Genomic DNA, 22,501 nt, shown 5'->3' on the forward strand with positions numbered 1-22,501 from the left:
AATAGAATAGGGTTGTGCTATTATTCTAACTTAGCACCCATGTGGGATTCGCCAGGCACTCCCTTGTGCCTTAAAGACAGGTTGGCAGGCACAATTAAAGAAGCTGGAATTATAAAATGGGGAGAGCTGACGGCAGGTGGGTCAATGATACCTTGGGAGACTATGCGGGAGAAAGTCGGACCAGGATTATCTGCCTTCAAGTATATGCAGTTGAATAGCTGGGTGCAGGCTTTGACAAGGAAGGGAGCCCCCCTGGGGAATTATAGCAATTTAGAAAATCTTTTAGTTACAAGGCCAGGGGGGGGAAAGGAAGTTGCTTGTTGGTATTGGGCGATCTTGGAGGAGATAGACGATGACTCTAATCTCCCTGAGGTGTTATGGGGTAGTAATGTAGGCGAACAGTGCCAGCATTTGTGGCTGAACTCATTTAGTCTTCTGTATAAAATTGTGAAGCCAGCTTGGCTAAGGCGAAACCACCTTTTTACACTACATCGCGCATACCTATCCCCTCAAAAACTAGCGAAATTCCAACATGGGAAAAAATGCAATAAATGTGACCTAGTAGAGGCCTCGGATGTGCACATGTTTAAAGATTGCCCAGTTATCGGTCTCTTTTGGGAAGAGGTGATGGAAGCAATATCCTCTATCCTAAACATCACTCTCACCAGCACTCTTCCCTTGATTATCTTTGGGATTGATGAAAATATTTTAGGGCCTGCTAGATCCTTCTTGTTTTTTGCAATTTTAATGGCTAGGAGACAGATTTGCAGATTCTGGGTGGATACAGCTCCTCCAACATATACAGGATGGTTATCGTCCTTATATGAAGTTTCTAAAACAGATCTGGCTAGACCCTGCAGTATAAAAAATAAGAAAACTGCTTTTTGGGATTATCTGATACAGTGGAAGTAGGTTTACCGGGGTTTTTTTTTTTTTTTTTTTTCCCCCCGGTCCTATGATTATGCCAGTCTCCCTACTCCATGGACCTACAACAAGGGTCTTCTCCGATTTTCTGGTCCAAATAGGCTGAAACATGCCTAGATGGAGTTTCTAAAGGCCGCCTTTTCTGTGTGTTGCTCTCTCCTTCTTCCGCCAATTTGTTGTCCGCTCTTCCTTGTGCAGTTGTCCAGATCACACTAATGGCCTCTGGGTGGTCTGGACAAGATAGCACAAAATGGTGGTTGGCGGTTTTCTTTTTTCACACACAAGGGCTGGGCAAATGAGGACAAAAAAGAAAAAAAAAAAAGAAAAAAAAAAAAAAAAAAACATAGCACTGGCTCTAGGACTGGTTAGTCAGACTCAGTTACCACCAGTATCCGTCTGAAAAAGTTGAGGGTACAGGATGATTTTGCAACAAGGCTTCTTTCTGCTCTTCTGTTTGTTCTTTCTGCACGTTATCCTTCTTCCTGCACTTTTCTTCATCTCTGAGGACTTCTGTTGCTTCTTTCTGCTTTTTTTTTTTTTTTCTTTCTGTGCGTTTTTTCTTCTTTCTTCACATGTCCTATCTCTATAGGCATAGTTAGAAATTAGCATTTAAAAAACCTTTGAAATTCACTGAAAAAAACATAGGTTTCAGGCACGTTATAGTTAGGAATTAGCATTTAAAAAACCTTAGAAATTCACTGAAAAAACCATAGGTTTCAGGGGCGTTATAGTTAGCTGGACTTTTCACTCGTACAAAACCATTGAAATTCCCCCGTTATAGTTAGTTCAGCTAACTATAACTCGCGCGCCCGCAATGCACTGCTGATGACGTCACATATTACATCACTCATGACATGGTCAGTGACATCACTCATGACATCACTGACCATGTCCAGTGCATTCTTTTTGAATAAACAATGTCATTCTAATAACTCGTACACAAGTGCCCCGATTGTACTGAAAAACAATAGTACATGTACAGCAAACTTGTATTGACGCAGTATGATTGGCGTATTTCTATACAAGTAAAATATGAACAAATGTTTGTTTCTCTCCGAAATTGAGGACTGGTGGCAATATTCTGTAAATTGAGATATCAATGTGGACTAGTGCCTGTTAGTCTCCCGTGCCAAGGTACTACAACGTTGGGGAATTTATGTAAATGCCTAGTGGCAGTGAATTTTAGCAAGTATTTCTTCTAAAAAAAGTGACAATAGAACTAAACTACAAAGAGTTATATAAATATGACATATTTTGATTAAGTGCTTTATAAGTAATAATTCTTATCTTATTGAAAAGTGCAGATGGCAATCCTGATGAAGAAAAGGGTAGGGAACCCGTAAAGTGTCTTGAAAAGTGATGGGTCCCTTCCTTACCTCCTAGACAATAAGAAAAGAACATAATTAAAATCAATATACAACTCAAACAATAGTTAACATTACATTACTGTTAGCAATTTCAGAGAAGTATATACAGTCAAATAGAACATCATACTGGAGATAAAACAATTCAATCATCATGTAAATGCGTTGCTAATTCCCCATTGAGGTTGTGTCCCCCCGGGAATATTGTTTCCAAGTCGATTATCCATTTGGACTCTTTTTTTCTAAGGGCTAATTCCCTATTTCCTCCCCTCTTACCTTGCTCAATGGCAACAAATCTTAGAAGGGAGTTATTTGATTGATGTTTCTCCTGAAAGTGTTGTGCGATGGGGTAATGCAGGTCTACATTGGTGATAGCTCTCAAATGTTCTTGGATGCGTTTCATATCTGAGTTTGCATGGACATTCAAGAACATAGATGACATAGTTGGTATTGCATGTTAGGAACTGTGTAATGATCTTATTCTTTTTTAACCCCGATACCTCAAATTCCTTAACCATATGGCTAGATTTACATGCCTTACAGTGCCCACAAGGATAGAAACCTTTAAGATTATGTAAGATTATGTAAGTTTCTATTGTGGATTTCTGTAATGTCACCTTTGACCAGAATGTCTTTAAGGCTTCTGCCCCTCCTGTATGTAATCACTGGCCTATCGCTTATGCTACCACCTATGATAGTATCAGATTTTAAGATTTTCCAATTATCTGCTAAGATCTTATGAACATGCTTGGATCTGTGATTGAATGTAGTTATCACTCTAGTCTGTGTTTCATCAATGTTGTCTTACCCAGTATACTCCAGAGCTTTGGATTTGCCAGTTTCTTTTATTTTATCCATAGCTTTTTTGAGTACCTACTCCGGGTAACCTCGCTCTCTAAACCTGGCTAGCATGGTTTCTTGCTCCTGGATGTATATCTCATCCGTACCACAGTTTCTTCGTGCCCTCAGTAACTCTCCATATGGAATACTCCACTTAAGTGTCTCAGGATGAGCACTGAGGGCATGAAGCAAATTGTTTCCTGCAGTTTCCTTGCGATGCAAGCTTGATACCATAATACCATCTTGCATTGTGATCAGGGTATCGAGAAATTCAATTCTGACTTTACTCATGTTGGATGTCAGCTGTATATTGTATATATTGTTATTCAATTTGCTGACAAAATGAGTTGTTTCACTTTCGCTCCCCTTCCATATAATGAAAAGGTCGTCGATATACCTCATCCACACTCTGACCTGCTTAAAGTCAGAGTGAAGAATTTTTCGTTGCGAATTTCCTCGTCCTACTTCCCTAAGAAGAGGTTCGCAAAGTTAGGTGCGAAGCACGTACCCATCGCCGTGCCTCGCACCTGCTTGTGCAGCTCGCCATTAAACATAAAGATATTGTTAGTGAGGCATATCCTCATCATGTATGCCAGCATATTTGTGTGTTCCAAATAACTTATATTTCTTTCCTTGAGAAAGTGCATACAAGCTTCTATACCCTGGCCGTGATCAATGATGGTATATAATGAATGAGTCCTGAGGATCCTTAATACAGGTATCATACCAGAAAACTGGAGAGGCGCAATTATAAGACCCATCCACCAAAAAGGAGACATAAATGCCCCAAAGAACTATAGATAGATTAATCTTTTAGATATAGGTGAAAAAGTATTTGCCAAAATAGTCTTGGAGAGGCTTAAGGAGGTGGCATAAGCGTACCAGATTGTGCTCCCAGAGCAGGGGTGTTTAAGGAGGGACATTGAACGGTCGACCACTGCTTTGCACTCTGGTTCCATTGCGTGGAAGTCCATTAAACAGATTGAAAGTTTCTGCTACTGTTTCGTGGACTTCTGCGCACCGTTTGATTTAGTGGACCGAAGGAAGCTGTGGGAGACGCTGATTGGTTATGACATCCCAAGAGACTTATTAAGTCTGATACGAGAACCTCATACCTCCAACAGGGCACAAGTAATCGTAGATGCAGAGGGGAGTCCATCCCAAAAAATACAGATTGGAAATGGGCTGAAAGAGGGGTGTGTACGGGCCCCTCTATTATTTTCCCTATTCATTGCAGATTTACACTTAGTGTTAGGCAAAGAAAGGGGGGCCAGCCCAAGGGTAGATGGCAAACATATCTCTTGTCTATTATATGTGGATGATTTAGTAATAGTAGACCAAACAGAGATTGGACTACAAAGAAAGCTGGACAGTTTTAACAAATATAGTGGGCATAAAAACTCGTAGTGAACATGGACAAAACAAAGATCATGAGATTTGGAAGAAGGAAAATAATGTTCAGTTGGTACTTGGGTTCCACAAAGTTGGAAATAGTGGATGAATACAGGTACCTGGGCATGTGGTTTCTAAAAAATATGAACTGGTCTATTCATTTCGAAGCGTTGAAAGTAAGGACATCAGCTTCTGTTAGTGGCTTAAAAAATTTAATGGAGTATATGAGGAAAAGTCAGACAGACCTGTGCTAAAAGCATATATAGCTATGGTTCCACCGCAGTTCCTATTGGAGCCGAACTACTATTTTTGAGTGGGAAAAATGAATGGGATGTAGAAGAGGGAAAAGCCCTAAAAACGTATTATCTTTGCCCAAATCCTCAATGGTGCAAGCAGCGAGGCTAGAAACAGGTATCACCTCTTGGAATATAACGGCCTGCATGTCCTTAGTAAGATTCTGGCAGTGCCAGGAAGTAGGTGAGGATAATAAAGCCTCGCAGTGGTGCAGAAAGTAGATATTGAGGAGTGATCTAACATGGGCAAAAGGGGTAAGAAAAACTCTGATAAAAGCTTGTACATTGCCGAGGCTTAAGATTAGCCCCTTGTCCCTACAAATTGAGGTCAAGAGGAGGGAACTTAGGACCCTGGGCAAAGAAATTTCTCGAGTCCAGGATCAGTAGTACCTCAGTGGAAAAAGATCGGTACGTTGTATGGCTACTTCATGGCAAAATTAATGATACTTTCCCTACATTGATAGATTACCCTGCCGACAACTGAGAAGAGAAGTTTTATGGCTGAGAATTGGTGTCAATCCCTGCTACTCCAATAATGGAGTAAAAAGAGCAATGATCAATAGCAATGGGAAATGTAATTGTTCTCTGGGGACAACGTGTGATATCGTACACATTTTATTGGATTGCCAAATGGTTTTAGATATATGGAGAGAGATTTTACGTCCAATTTTTTAAAAATATGGCATAAAAAAAAGGGCACAGGGAGCAGAACCTTTACTCGAATTAGGGATTTTGATATAGCTTGTGCTCTGGGAGGTTTATTCAAAATGTAAAAGATTTTTTAAAAATGTGACTAGTATTCTAAAGTCCGCCTGTTTGCAGGATATGTGTAGGATATGGTTGAAAAAAGGATTATAGTTCTCACCCAGGAATCGTAGGATGATTCAACTAAAGTTTGTGCCCTAGGGATGAGTATCCAACAAGCCAAATAATTTTGCTATGGGATTAATAATGAATTCTTGCTTAAACTGATGATACGTGCTAGGATATGTCTTATGGTTTGAAGTCAAGAACGAACAATCATTTTAAACTTGAATCTTATGATGTTATTTGTTTGTGTAATTTTTAGGCATTTTATGATAATTTTTATATGTTTAAGGACTGTATAGTCCAAATAAACTTGGTTTTGAACTGAACTCACTGCCTCATTGCTGATTTTATGAGAAATGATATACGTAATCCGAGGCACATTTAGTGGTGCAACCACCACCGGATTGATTGAAAGGAAGTTCCCCCATGTGCAACCAGCCTGCCCCTGGAACTGACCATTCTACTAAGCATGGCAGTAACTGAAAGAATGCTAGATGAGCAGCACCTCTTTAGTTCTATTGTTTTCATCAAGTAAAATGAAATTTGCCCTCAAAATAATTATCCTGATAATTTGTTTGAATGCATTTATACTCTTGCCTTTGGCGCTTTCTATCTGAATCATCTGGAGAAAACAAAAATCAGATTTGTAATAGAGCTTCCTAATATGCTCCAAGGACATGGCTATATAGAGTGCTTCGCTGAGGAAAAGCACACCTTTGAATAAACCAAATACACACTACAAAAAAGTGCATTCCCCTAGAGCAACGGTTCCTAACCTGGGGTCCATGGACTCCTTGGGTGTTCCTCAACACCTATTCGAGGGTACCACAACTGTTTAAAAGAATTAAATAATATTTACAGATTAATTATATGTTTACAAAAAAGATAAATGCAAAAATGAAAATGTAAAATGTTTTGTAAATGTAAATGAATTTGAAATTGGAAGCTGAATATTTAAATAAAAAAATAACCATAGCTTGATTCGTGGGAGCAGCTCAAGTGCAGTGAACAGCAATATGGCGAATTGGTGACCACAGTTAAAGCACTGGAATGCACCAACAAAAGATGGAGTTTACATGACGAGCAAAAAAGACAAAGCAATATTCTTGAGCCTATCATTTCGCTTTGTCTTTTAGAAATAAATCAAAATGTTGAAAGACTTTAACTTTCCAATTAAAATTAAAAGTTCACTTTTTATATATCTTTTGTCTGTGTTTTAAACAAAATATTTCATAATTTATGTATTTGTTTAATGTGTACTTGTTTCTGTAGTTTTGTTCATAGTTTTGAAGTTCAAATCACAGAAAATGCTGAGATGAAAGTCAGGGTACCCGGTGTACAGTAATCATTGAATTGAGGTCTCTAGAGCTCAAAATGTTAAGAACTGCTGAACAATGCTGTAAGAGCCAAGTGTGCTGTTCCAACACTAGCACAACCATGCTTGCCTTAACCACTCATATGCGTGGTTAAGGTAATGCGCGATCTAGAAACTGAGATGGGTTGGCCCAGGAACAGGAAGGATCAGGAGAGGATGTGGTGAGGTTTGTGGCCGAGATTTGGGGGAGTTTTTAAGGATTGGGGGTTGCTTTCATAGCTCAGGGTGAGGGCTGATTTGGGGTTGTTTTTAGGGCTGGGGGATTTAGGGCTCAATTGGAGGGGTCCAGGTAGTTTTTAGGGCTCAGGGGGGTCGGGGTAGTTGTTAAGGTTTAGGCGGGTTGGGGTAGGTTTTAGGGCTCTGGATGTCAGAGATGTTTTTTAGGGCTTGGGCAGTTGGATTAGTTTTAAGTTTTCAGGGGAGGGGTACTTTTTAGGAAATTGGGAGCGATTAAGGTAGTTGCTGTCTTAGGGAAGATGGCATAGGGTGGGTTCCTTACCACACATTCCTATACCAGTCATGCCTTTACCATGAAATTGCATGGTAAAGGTATGCATGGAAAAGGAATGTGTTATTCAGATATACATTTATTTATCGATAATCCATGGAAGCACAGAATCTGGTTGGCTGGTGGTGACTAAAAATCTTGATGCAACCACCATTACTTGGCGCAACATGGGTCAGCCAGCTATTTTGCATTGTAAAATCAAATGTAGCAATGGCAAGGGGAGCATCTCCTATACACAGGAAGCCTGCATTTAAGGAAACATGCACTGGTTTAGTTTTAGTATTCACAGATATTCCCACAAATCCTATGAGCTTCCATTTATTTATTGTAAGATAGGAAAATCTGAAACCATGAATTATGAGAAAAAACATTACACTATAACCCCACAGCATTGCAGTGAACACTGTGGACATGTTGAATGCACCTAACTGCAGCTGTTTGGATTTAAACATGTGCAGGCATAAAGTCATAGATGATGATTCAGGTGGCATGAAGCTGTGCACAGAGCCTAGTGGGTGCCGAGGCCTTGCACCATGAGCTTGCTGAGAATTGCCAAAGACAATGCAATGCTGGTTTGGTTGGGTGGGGCCTGGTTACAGACCATGACCTCATACATTGGTGTGCATGGCCAAATGTGGGGCACAACTGGTTTTTAGTGGTAAGGGGACTACCACAAGCACTGATCACAAAAGGTGCTTTGTATGACCAAAGAATTGTGCAGATAATTTGGTCAGGATTTGGCCAGGCTCTGTGCAAGACCTCACATTGATATAACCCACTGCAGATGTGTCGGGGGTTTGTACAACCCTCTTTAACAAAATCATTTTTTAATGTGTGTACTAAGTTTGCTGTGTTGTGCCAGGAGTGGGGCTTCCTTCCCTATGTTGTTGATTGCTGATGTCTTTAACATACCTTCTAGAGTACCAGGTCTCATTGATGAGGACTTTTCCTCATTGTAATGAATTTTTTAGATATCTGACATAGTAGCTTCTCCTTCTTGCAAATTCAAAAATTCGGCAAGCTGATTTTGTTTTACAGTCAAACCTAACAATAAATGTTTATGTTCATTTTATTTCAGACATCGCAGAAAAATCTACTTTTAAAACAACTACTAGTGAAAGTCTAATGGAATATATAATATTTAGTGTTGAGCACTGAGCTCATTTAAACAGCTGTGGGATTCAGGTGTGGGTTGAGACAGATCATGATCCGATAGCTTTTAGACTAAAACTACTTGCCCTGGGAGGGAAGAGGAGCTTTGGGGTACCTTGTATTCTTGTGTTCAGGCTGTATCAAATTGTAAGTCATATGAAATAGACCAATCAATTTACAGATAGTTATTCCATCACTTTTTGTCAAAAATATTGACACCTCTACCTTCTATCTATTATGAAGCTGCATGAAAAATAGTTTGATACATTCTGGTGTATAATCTACTATAAAATACACAAGTCTAAATTATATTTTGCCAGGGGATGGTCTTCTAGCTCCTGACCTGTCTCTTGTAATTCAAGAAGGAATCTCTGGTATTACAGTGACTGTAGGAAATAATAATCTGAAATCACTTAAAAAATATATTTGTGGACAGGAAGGCTATTTGAACTGACAGTTGCTATTGAAAGAGACTCATAACTTAGTATTATGTGTCAGGATAGCTACCCCTCGCGTCCTGGTGTTCTGAATTGTACCGCCAACCAGCCTATATCCCATTGAATTCAAAAGGTACAATCGGGCACCCTCTATATGGGTCTCCTGGATACATAAAGGTGCCGATCACGATCCGGTAAAAAAATTCCCTGTACGACTCGTATCCGGTCTTTTTACCGTACGAATCGCACAAGTGCCGTACAAACTGCCAATTACGATTCGCATGGTAAAAGTCCATACGAATCGCATTGGGAAGTATTCCCCACACGTCCTCGGGTGGGAAAATGTGTCCGACACGTCCACGGACGATTTACCGTACAAATGTGAAAAGTGAAGTCCGACCGAGGAATTACGATCCATCCCGTGCGTACGATGTTACAACCATATGGAAAAAACACCGTCCGCACCGAACTCCCATAGCAACCATGGAGATATGTGCCCTCATATGCGCTGACCCCCCCCAGCCCCCGTACGTATGCGCTGACCCCCCCCAGCCCCCGTACGTACGAGCCGACCCCCCCAGCCCCGTACGTACGCACCGACCCCCCCAGCCCCCGTACGTACATGCCGACCCCCCCCAGCCCCCGTACGTTCGAGTCATACCCCCCGTGTATGTACACCCGTGTATGTGTCGTACCCCCCCGTGTATGTACACCCGTGTACGTGTCGAACCCCCCCATGTATGTACAACCTGACATGTGCCCGCATACGCGCCGACCCCCCCCAGCCCCCGTACGTATGCGCCGACCCCCCCAGCCCCCGTACGTACGCGCCGACCCCCCCCCAGCCCCCGTACGTACGCGCCGACCCCCGCAGCCCCCGTACGTACGCACCGACCCCCCCAGCCCCCGTACGTACGCACCGACCCCCCACAGCCCCCGTACGTACACGCCGACCCCCCCAGCCCCCGTACGTTCGAGTCATACCCCCCGTGTATGTACACCCGTGTACGTGTCGAACCCCCCGTGTATGTACACCCGTGTACGAGTCGAACCCTCCTGTGTATGTACACCCGTGTACGTGTCGAACCCCCCGTGTATGTACACCCGTGTACGTGTCGTACCCCCCGTGTATGTACACCCGTGTACGTGTCGAACCCCCTGTATATGTACACCCGTGTACGTGTCGAACCCCCCGTGTATGTACACCCGTGTACGTGTCAAACCCCCCCGTGTATGTACACCCGTGTACGTTCGAGTCGTAACCCCACCCGTGTATGTACGCGCTGGGGGTACGCACTGTACATACACGGGTGGGGGTACGACTCGAACGTACACGGGTGTACATACACGGGGGGTTCGACACGTACACGGGTGTAAATACACGGGGGGGTTCGACACGTACACGGGTGTACATACACGGGGGGGTACGACTCGAACATACAGGGGCTGGGGGGGTACGACTCAAACGTACAGGGGCTGGGGGGGGTACGGCGCGTACCGGGCCACCTACTCTGGTCATTTCGCGACGTACTTCGCTTTTCCGGCACTTTTTTGGTGCCGTGAAAATATTGCCGTCCGGACTGCTGTCGGTTCGAATCGTGGTTCCTGGGTCGTGAAACGCTGCCTGACAGCGTCCCGACGTCACGTCGCAGCATTCCTGGAGCACATTCGTATGTATATTTTCGTTGGTCGGTGTTTTTTACGATTCGTACGGAAATGGTGTTTCCGTGCGAATAGTAATTCCATGTTTGTGAAGTTTTACGTCCGGGTACGAGTCGGACGGAGAAAACGTTCCGACCGACGGTTTGTACCCGGTTTTTGCCGGATCGTAATCGGCACCAAAATATCAGCCTCCAATAAATGAAAACCAGCTGCAGTATTCTACCTTTTTTAGAGTCATTAAGACCACACATATTATCAGTGGCTATACGTATTTTACCCATCCCTTAAAATAAGGGTATCTTCGTGCTTCCTTGTGCCATAGGCGCTAAGAGAAAAGAGCATAGAAAGAGAAAAGGCAAAGAGAAAAGAAAAAACAACAAAAAAGACAAGAAATTCTAATACAACACCTCCCCCCTCTCCCAACAGCCTGCAACGCCCAACCCCCTGCCCCCCCACCTACCACCTACCACCTGTAACAATGGCAACCTGGCTCAGCCAGAGCCAGGATGATGCCATCCAAAATAAATCAATCCCCACCGCCCCTTCAACTCTTCCCCCCAACAACCCTATAAAAAGGATATAACACATTTATTAAATAGCTGCTGATCAAAGTGTATGCAACATATCAACTAACACCCAAATCATAAACCATATTGCCACATGAATGTAGCCTATTATATACCCTTAGACCCCATCCTTGGGTCCACCAGAGATATCCTTTAAATACAATTGAGCCTGAATTTCTGAAATAAAGTTGTGTGTTTCCCCCCTAAAAACAATCTTAAGTCAAGCTGGATTCTGAAGATATACTTCTGCTCCAAGCTGTTGAAATGGGGCAAAAAGCTGCCTAAGGCACCACCTTTGTTCAACGGTGGCATAGGCAAAATTCCGCCTAGTGAAAAAAGTCACTCCGCCACATTCTCTTTTTGCTGTTGGGCAGGCTAGATCATAGAGAGCCTGTCGCAGCAAAACATTCCCAAAATATAACAGCATTGCCCATGGACGTTCATGGGTATTAGGTGATCATTTTGGCAACATTAAAGGAAACCTATGAGCACTCTGGATTTCCTTATCCCAGTCCCAAGCGGTAAGCTTGGGAAAGGCACCTCTCAGTAGGGAAACCATATATTTTCTGAAATTGTTCCCCTCGACTCCTTCAGGAATTCCCCAAAAACATACATTGTTATGCTTTTGCCTGTTTTCTTGATCTTCCATTTTCCACATCATGTCTTTGACAATCCCCTAATAAGCAACACTCTGTTTCAAGACTTTCAGTACGGACTTCAATGGAAGCCATTCTTTCAGCAATATCAGCACAGGTTCTGCCCACTTTCCTAACAGCACCCTGTAGTTCTTTGGCAGCAAGCTGGGCTCTGCGATTAGCATTTTTCACCTCCTCCTGGAAACTCCTACTAGACTGCCGAACCATTCCCAGCCTCCGATGTCTCCTGGTATTTGCCCTGGCAGAGCCTGTCGAATCTCCTTCATGTTTGTCCATTCGCCCCGCTAAGACAGTGAGCTTTGAGGCGAATAGTCCCACTTCAGATCTCCTGTACTGCCACCATCAGAGATTTCCTGTTAATCTTTTACTTTCTTGCTCCCCTTTACAATTCACTTGCACATTAGATGACAAATTTGGCCGATGGGTCATTACTGAATGTCTGAGAGACACTAGAGAAATGTGTATGGTAGATTCTATTTATGGTAGCATTTTGGAAGATCTGGGCATATTTGAGCAGCTAACTAATGAACTTGTGGCTTGGCCTTTCCCAGTCATTCTCTGTGGTGACTTTAATACTAATATACCAGCTAATAGGGCACTGAGTTCTGAAATAGACTGGACATGCAGTGGGAGGAAACCCAAGGTGTTCCATGCACTAAGGGTATTATGTAAGGATCATAGGTTAAGTGACGTATGGAATTGGCAAAAGCCATTGGACCCAGGATATACTTTTTTTTCCATACCACATAATGTTCATGCCCGAAATGATTGTGTGCTTGATTCCCACTCTATGTTCGTTGAATGTTCAATAGAAAAATTCTCCACGTATACTCTCAGACCATAACCCGTTAGTGGAAGAGATCAAGGGGGATGGTTTGAAGCCCAAAGAAAAGACCTGGAGTTTTGAGCAAACTTTTTCAATTAATGAAGAGTACTGCAGCTATATGCGGAGCTGGATTCAGTTTTTTCAAGGAGAGTTTAGGGAGTGCAGGAATAGATATTGTCTAGGATACATTAAAAGCAGACAGCGAGTATGCAATTTACAAGCGGGGTTGACTCAAGCACAGGAGGACTTGGTAATAGGTTCTTCAACAGGGTAGGGATTTAGAGGAAGCGCAGACAAAGGTCGCAGTTTCCAAGGCCTCTATTCTGGAAATAGCTAACAGTGTTGCAGATAAACTTACTATCTGGAAAGAGAAATCATATGAATGCAGCAAGCCGATTGGGCACCATTTGGCAATGCGAGCCAGGCAAAGGTGCACGCAAAATCTTTTCCGTGAGATACAGGATCCAACTAAGGGGCTAATTACAGACTCAGATACATCAGGCAGGCATTCCATCAATACTATCAAAACCTTTATCCGGAGGATTTAAAGGGGAATCTTGGAGAGATTAAGGAATATTTGGGTCTCATCCATAGAGAACAATTTTCTCCAGAAGAGCAGCAACAGCTAGAGGATCCCCTACAATGGATAGAGATTTTATTAGCTATAACTAGTCTCCCTATTGGTAAAGCTACTGGCATAAGATAGTATACCTGCTGAGTTTTATAAGAAATGTTCTCAACAACTTAAAGAGTGAATGTCTCAGTTGGTTGTTCATGTGTTTAAGGGGTCAGGATCCGAGTTCCTGGTCTTCTGCCAAAATAGTGATGTTTCTTAAAAACAAAAACTAGCTATGGATCCTAGCTCATATCGCCCAATAACTTTGACTGTAAAATCTATAAAAAAATCCTGGCCTCCCGTTTAGTGCTAATTATTTATAAGGTAGGTTCACCCCATCAACATAGATTTATTCCAGGAAGGAGGACATATAAGGAGGGTGATTTCACTTCTAGATGCCACAGCAATACTTAAGGACCCGATGGCATTAATTCTGCTCGATGCAGAAAAATCCTTTGACAGGGTCTCTTGACAATTTTTATGCAAGGCCCTGTCAATGCTGGGAATTAAAGAGGGCTTTTTGCAGGCCATCAAAATGCTGTACCACCAACCAATGGCCAGGGTTTTTGTGAACAGGGCACTTTCGAACCCTTTTTTAATAACTAGTAGGACCCAACAAGGATGTTCGAGTTCCCCTCTGCTGTTTGCCATATATATTGACCCTTTTATATGTAGGCTGGAAAACAACAAGGCCGTCTTGCCAATTCAAACACATGGGTAGGAAACAAAGTTGTTGGCCTATGCTGACGATATTGCCCTTGCAACCACAGATCCTTTGATCGTTCTTAAGGAAATAGAAGGGGAATCAGAGAGGTTTGAGAAAGTCACTGGGTATGCTCTTAATCGTTACAAAACGCAAGTGGTAGTTAATGGTAATATAACTATACACGACTATAGAGTAGTCAGACAGGCAACCTATCTGGGAATTAGCATCTCTGCAGATATAGACAATGTAGTCAAGGAAAATGTAAAACTCCTTTTGATTAGGACTAAACGGGATTAGCTTAGACTGAACAATCTTCATATACCCATTGTTGGTAGATGCAATATGGTTAAAATGCTGTTTTGCCCCAAAATTCCTTATATTTTTCAGGCAATTCCATTAGAATTCTCAGCACACTGGTTGAAGAGAATGGAAGATCTGTTCTCTAGGTTCGTTTGGGCTTATGCAAAGCTGAGAAGAGCTTTTAAATTTCTTACACTGCCCAGGAATAGAGGGGGATGGGCTTTGCCTAATTTGAGACTGTATTACTGGGCCACCTCTCTATTGCATAGTTCAGTTCTGTTTCAAGAGCAACCGGTGGAAAGGTGTATCGGAAAAGTTCCATCCTCCTTCGAACTCATTATGGAGAAGGATGCCCGGGGATGCTTGTGGTGATATCGAAATGAGAGTTACTAGAAGAAAGTTCGCTTCAAGGCACTATATGGGGTCTTCAGAATATGGAAGTCAGCCCGGAGGTTAATCGGAATAGGCAGGTTTAATTTTTATACGCCGTTAGTAAATAATTTAAATATTCCTAAGATCTTTGGGGATCAACTGAGTAGGTAATGGGCGGAGTCCAGTTTGGCTACACTAGGGTCTTTCTTTTCATCAGAGAGCTTTGTCTCCTTTGATGATCTTAGAATGATCTTTGGGTTAGATCGGAGAGACATATTAAAATACCTTCAAATCAGGGACTTTTTATTTAAAAAAAGGGGTGGACCAATTGGATTCCCCAAAAATGTGATAGTTGATAAATTGGCAGAGAAGAGGGATTTGTCAATACGGGTAATATATAATCTTTTCAACCCATGGATGAAAAATGATTTAGAGCAATGGTCAATGAAATGGAGTGATAAACTTGGCATTTCGTATACTGTGTTCCATTAGTCAATCAGAATGACGCAGAACGTTTTAATCCTCGATCGACTGCAAGCACAATATTATAAGACCTGCTTTTTCCTTTCCAATACCCCACATAAAATTGCTAAATTGGGGATGGGTAGGTGGACATTCTGTGCATGCTGTGCAGTATATCGGGTCGAATTTTATGATGAAGCATCATGATTGGAATGTTCCCTCTCTCCAAGCCTGATTTTGTTAGGTTTGACAGATGAGGGGATGGGGAGAGCAGGGCAAGATCTGATTTTAATTGGTATGCCATTTTTGTGACTCTGCATTGCATAGGTTTGGTTGGACTCTAACCCACTGGGATTTCAGCAGTGACTTTTCCCGGTTTTTAGCAGTTTATAACCTTGAAAAGGCTGTTTATGCTAGAAGGGGGGCTAGAGCACGAATGAAAGGCTTGAGAATCTGGGTGCCATTAATTGAGTGGGTAGAGGGGTATAGCTAAACAGCAAAGGGGATAGATTGCTGCTTTGGCACACTGCACTTTATAGAAATTTATAGAAATTGATATTCATAGCCAGTGGATATTTAAAGATTTATGACTATTTGCAAGAAAAGGGTTTCTTTTATGGAAACTGTTTTTTTCACTTTTAATCTTAAGAATGAATTACATATATATTGTTGGGATCTCTCATCAGCTGCTGGGGGGTACCAGGGTGGGTAAAACATGATAAAATGCACATATCATTGGGAAGATTTTGATGTTTTCTTCTCTTTTGTATCATAATGTTTGCTTCTAACTGTTGGATTTTTTTGGGTGTAATTTTGGATATGAAATAAAGTGCAATACATTTATATATATTTTTTTTAATGAAAAGGACTCATAACAAAGAAAAATGTTTATTTTTCAAGTGAAGCATGGGGAAAACTACATTGGGCAGTTAATGAGAGGGCTTCAAAACCTTGCTACATGAGGTAATAGAGTTTCTGACCTGAGAACTCACCCCGTAATATCAAGGTAATCATTGCATTTACAGTTTCAGGTTCTCTATGTTTACACAATAGACCAGAACTCTGGGGCTCTCCATGTCCAAGGAGGTCTAAGTGAAATAGAACCTTAGACTTGGGAGGAAGTTAAAAAACCCGTTGCTGGAGTTAATACGGGGAAGGCCCCTGGACCCAATTGGGTTCCTGGGGACCTTTTTTATTAATTAAATTGAGGTTTAGTCACTTTTTCTATTCCAAGTGGCAAATATAGTATGCAGGACTGGCTATATAGTAAACTTTTGAAAAAGGGCAGAAATGTTCGCAGTCCATAAATAAGCTCCATCAATGACGCAGAGAATTATCACTGAAAACCTCTTTTAGATAGCCTTGAAAGTTCTTTAGAACATTGATTCTCCAAAGGGGCCAGTATTGGGCCATTAAAAATAATATTTTGATAAGCGCCTTGGCCAGATAAAAAAAAAAAGGCTAGGCGTTATTGATCAGGCCTTTTGCCTACAGATGATGATTATGAAATTTGTACATCAAAAGAGAGAAACATTTTTTTTGCCTTGTTTGACCCGCTATAAATGGAACTGAATGGTTGGCCATTATAGTTATGCTCAGTTGCAATTAATGGCTTATTGAATTGGTGCACCTACGTCCTGCCAAAAATATGAGCGGAAAATAACTAAATAGCTGAGTATCTTAAGGGGTGTCTGACATGTTTGTAATCTTTTTCTTTTTCTTCTTAGTGTTTTTTGTCAATGAACTTGACAGTGAACCATGGGGGGAGCACTGTAATGGGCTCAAGTTAGGTTCAGATATGGTCCCTCTTTGCTTGTTCACCTGAAATGATAGGTGCTTTTACTGGTTTGATGCAGCTTTTGGATATGAAAAGTGAGCGGATTAACAAAGGAGGGAAAAGGGGCTTTTGAGAAGGTCCAGCATAAATGCCTAGAGGAAAGTCAAGAGAAAAGTGTTATGCTGTTCCTACAAAGTGAGAGTCAGGTGAAAGGAATATAAGCAAACCTGACCAGAGTGGTTCAAGGTTGGGAAACCATTGCATTGGATTATAATGCCCTCACACACCCAGTAGGGTGTCATGCTTCATCATCAGCCCGATGATGAAGCATGACACCCTACTGGGTGTGTGAGGGCATTATAATCCAACACAATGGATTCCCAACTTTGAACAACTCTGGTCAGGTTGGCTTATATTCCATTCACCTGACTCTCACTTTGTAGGAACAGCATAACACTTTGCTCTTATGAAATGTTAGTACCATAAACATGGCATAAAACTTGAATGTCGTTGTAGGGTATGCAAAGAAAATAATTTATTCAGAAAAAACATACCATTGGAATTCTGGATGGCTCGTAGGTCTATAGAGAGGGGCACATGTGAGAATTAACAAAATACATGTTTTTATTGTTTAAACGGTCAAGCCAACCACTCCTGTAAGGCAACAAAGACCAACGTGTCCTTTCTCCTGTAACTCTTTTTCACACTGATGCTCAATGATTAGTGACTAGAATTTAAGGCAGTTTTCAGGACCAGTAGTGATGAATGCCCCTGACCTGTTTAGGTGATTGATTAAGGGCAGAAACATAGGCAATGTATCATACAATTCTTTGTGGCAACTATTTTAATCGTGCAATAGGGAAGTCCAACCTTAAATGAACTAAAACAACCATCCCCTCCTCATTTCTATATGTTCAGTTCCCTCTCTTGACAGTGAACCCTAAATTTGTACCATGTCAGCTGAGTGGGGATACACACTTGGTTATACTTCCCACTGTAAAACAAAATCTCCTAAGAGCCCCTAAAGGAGCATACCATACACTGATGTTCAGGTTGTGGTAATGAGGACACCGTTGATCAAGTATGCCTCAGCTAGTGGGCAATGGTCACCATTCTTTTTTTTAAAACATCAAGAAGGAAATCTTTGAAGGGTCATTCCCTTTTAGCCCCTAATATTGGACTCCTACACGTGAACCATATTTTGTGTGGTATTCAAGATAGTAAGGGAAGGGAGGATTAATTGTGCCACATTACTCTTAGACACATCAGTGTTAAAGGGCACAATAAGAAGTCTTCTCTAAAGAGTCAAAGCAATGGCCATCATCAGCTCAAATATATGAAGCATATTTTTCTTAGTTTTGCCCTTCTTGATCTATGGTTCTCCCCTGATTCCATCTGGTATCTAGATGGCTTTGTCATTAAACAATAATTCTATCTACGGGTACTGAGTGCTAAATTAGGTTCTATTTCTTCCATCAATAGGGGCCTATGAATGCCTATACTTGCTGGTTCTGCCCTTGCAAGTTATGTATCTACCTTAAATTAGGTCTTTACTTATAACATTCAGGCTGGGCATTCTCCCCTTGGGTGAGTGTGGTATCTGTCGTTACCTATGTCACTTGCACTGTAGAAGATACCAGAACATTGTAGAAGATACTAGAACAGTTGAACCTTGTGGTCACGGAGATCTAGAAGGTAAAGTGAGGAGCCTGCATGCTCCTGAACTGGAATTTGATATGTTGTGGTGGAGGTGTAAGGAGTAAACCTGATGCTCTTCTTCACTCTCTGGTCTGCTTATTGCATAATCCTTTCATCTTGCATTGAACACTGGCGATGAAGATATGTTCAGGTGCACCTCAACATGCACTTGATGCAGCAGGAAGATGGAGTATGGCCACTCTCAGGAACTGAAAAGTATTCAGGGAGGTACCTTGGTTACATGACCAAGTCCAGGATCATTGTTTCAAACGGACTCTGGTACAAGGAGAGTGCTTTTGCAGGTGGTCGCTAGATGTGAGTCTGAGCAGCGAGTAATTGACTACTGGTACCAATTGCGGTGGTGATTTAATGGTCATCCCTTCATGACCCCTGTTCACTTCTGAGCAGAGAGTAATTGACTACTGGTACCAATCGCAGTGGTGATTTAATGATCATCCCTTCATGACCCCTGTTCACTGCTTCAGTAATTGACTTGGGAAAGAAACTCTGTGCCAGAGGGATGTGGTGGTTTCAACCTCTGTCAAACACCTAAATAATTAGAAAGAGAGATGAATATCTGATGTAGCTCTCCGGTTACAGCACCAGCATGAAGGGTGTGCGACTTTCTGGTAAGGGAGCACACTGTAAAAAAAGGAGTTCCTCCTTTTGTACTGCCGAACTTAAGTGGTTATGAACTGATGGGAGCGTGTTTGTTGCCACTTACACGCAGCAGAAAACTGTTGTGAGCGTGAGGGGTATGAAATGAGCATGAGAATTCTCTGCCGTTGGTGTTCCTCGCTCACTGGGGGTGTGGGCTGAGCTTGAGAATTCATCACGTAAGCGGATACAAACTGATATAAGGATGATTGATGCCACACACAAGCAGCTACAAACTGCAGTGAGGGGTGTGCGCTCTGCATGAGAATTTATCATTTTTTACTTGCCTCATTCGCGCACAATGAGGACAATTCGACACCCAAGAACCTGACTTAGGGTCTCACTCCAGTAGGACCACTCACCTTCCTTAAGTCTAGCTTTCCTGGTGCAAGCAGCATCCTTGTTCCTGTGGGGTTCTGCTGGAGCCCGGTGGGAGGAGCATCTGCAAGGATTCTTGGGAAGATTTCTGTGGTACGCCACCTAATGCCCGGCATTTGCCATGTTTTGTCCTGGACCACCAATGTGTACATACCTCATTGATTGAGGGTTTCAGAGTCTAAACAGAGCCAGCGGCACTTGGAGGCATTTGAGGAGAAAAATACTGATGTTAGCAGTGATAAAAAGAGAACAGAAACTCAGTGTGTAAAAACATTTAGCTTTGCCATTTTCTGCAAGATGTAAGCCCCAGTTTGGCTGTGAGGGTAGAGAAGTTGTAGAAAGTGGGTTGGGGGATATTTTATGTGACATCAGAAAAAAGAAATGAGTATGCAGAGTGTTACTCCCCCACTATTTTTTTAATGTCTCCAGGAAAACCACCATGGAAGTGGAACAAATGGAAAAAAGTATTTTATAATGATTTGTAGTTTGTGGGCACAATTTGGGTCTAGAGAGGAAGATAGCACTACTACGGTATGTTTAGGAGCAGAGGGACAAGAAATCCTTGAGCATCTACCTGATCTGAATGCTGAGGAATCCAGGGGGTTAAAGGAATATGAAATAAGCATAAAGAAATTTTAGATAATCATGGAGTTTTATCATTTTAGGAAGTGCTCACAAAAGGAAGGAGAAACAGTAGAGGAATGTGTGCCTGAGTTGCGTATATTGGCAGCCGCATGCAAGTTTGATGTACCGAATGAGGAATGCATCAGGAACCAATTTTTGCTAAATTGTAAAATTGAAAGAATACATGAGGAACTCTGGCTAAACGATGATCCTACCTTGGGAGATGTGTTGACTGTGGCAAAACAAGTAGAGCACATGATGAGATGCGTGAAAGAAATTAAGTAAGACTCCAATAATAATGACAATATGCAGTTAGGCATGAGAACAAAGTGGTGCTAATAATTTAGGGTACTCCTATGACAAAGGACAGGAGGAGTGTTGGAGCCTTCACAGGGTAATGCTACAGATGTGGGAGGATTTGACACAGAAAACAGTAAGGAATGCTCAGCAGTGAATGCAATATTTAAGTGTGGAAGGAAAGGACATTTTATGGCATGCTTTAGAAGTAGCTCTGTTAGCAAGAAACCTGAGAAACAAGGTGCCCAAGGTGTGTGAAGAAATTGTACTGCAGATGATTGATTGATGGTCTAGCAACCAAATGTGGTATGGATAGAAGACCTTGAGGTTGAGGTCATATTTGATTAATGCTCTAGACTAATTATAATTTCAGAAGATAATATTAAACTGTTCAAGAAACAAAAGAAGCTGCACAAAATTGATGTTCTACTGGGAGGGTATGGCGGTCAGCCATAAAGATAGGATCCTTTCTAGGAAAGATCAAGTATAAAAACAGATACACAGTATGCAAAGTTTATGTTTCATGTAAAGGATATAACATTTTAGGATGGCCAGTACAACAAGACATAGGAGTCTATCTGAATCCTAATGCTGAACCTCCTATACTGTTTCAAAATGGTAACATCCTCTGATCCTAGCTCGGCTGTTGACAGCGAATCAGACAATGAACAACTCAGAGCTCAGCGTTTGGGGTTTCACAAATTTTCCCTGGTGCACGAAGTGGATTGCTTGCGCCAGGACAGAAGGCAAACATTGCGTCCCTGTGTTCAAGGTGCAAATACCGGCAAAAGTGCAACGGCAAACGATGGAAGGGACGCAAATGCGGCCTTGAAAGAAAACGCAAAGCCGATCAAAAATGCAAAGAAACAATAGAGGCACAAATAGGGTCCACTGATGCTGATCCTGATTCACACACCATCGTGAACTTAACTAACAGCGTCCTCTCAAAGAGCAAACTAGAAATACTTTCACTTGGACTTTCATTCAGTCCGAAATGTGACTTCAATTATGCGCAAACATGCGTTGAGATATACAAATATGTGCGCAAATTGAAATTAAGCAAATTCCATCTGCTTCAAGGCCAACAAAAAACAAAACTGCTGAGATCAGCAGCCCCTCAATACTGACAGTGGGTGACATGGAACTCCTCCAGAATCTCCAACAATTGCAAGATAACGACGACGATGTTGAAATTCCATCAAGCCAAGTATTATCAACAGGAGTGATTATGGCAACTACTTTTAAACCTAAGTTCACCTTTTGTCCTGTTATGCTCAGAGACAATATAGATGTTTTTCACGATAAAATATCACTGGAACTGAAAACTCTATACAAGAAACAGCAGGCAATGAAAAAACGCTACACGAGCCAAGACAACGCATATTATCAGTTGATGATAAAATTACAAAACAACGATAACATAATTATCAGACAATCTGATAAAGGTGGGAACATCGTGTTGTGGTCAAGAGAATTCTATATGGAGGAGGCCATGAGTCGACTTAATGATAGGGACTGCTACAGATGCAGTACAATGTTGGATGTTACAACGGCATGGAACAATGTTTATTCAAGTCTATTGGCATGGAACAGTGCTGGCTTATTGACAACTGATGAATTCAAATACTTGAAGAATGACCACCCTGTGATGCCAGTGGTTTACTTCATCCCAAAGATCCATAAAGATAAATGTAGACCACTTGGCAGGCCTATTATATCGGCCTGCAACAGTATCATGGAAAACATGAGCAAATATGTGGACTTTCATTTGAAGGACTTCGTGAGAGGTTTACCCTCATTTATTTTGGA

At 41.8% G+C, this 22,501-nt stretch overlaps 1 protein-coding gene across 1 annotated transcript in view; it reads left to right on the plus strand.

Annotated features, from left to right (window-relative positions):
* The window catches only part of PTGER3 (prostaglandin E receptor 3), a 243,166-nt gene that overhangs the window by 161,202 nt on the left and 59,463 nt on the right, over positions 1-22,501 (plus strand). The gene's annotated exons all lie outside the window — the stretch shown is intronic.

This window comes from Triturus cristatus, chromosome 4_2 (assembly GCF_964204655.1).
Source record: "Triturus cristatus chromosome 4_2, aTriCri1.1, whole genome shotgun sequence".
Classification (NCBI taxonomy): Eukaryota; Metazoa; Chordata; class Amphibia; order Caudata; family Salamandridae; genus Triturus; species Triturus cristatus.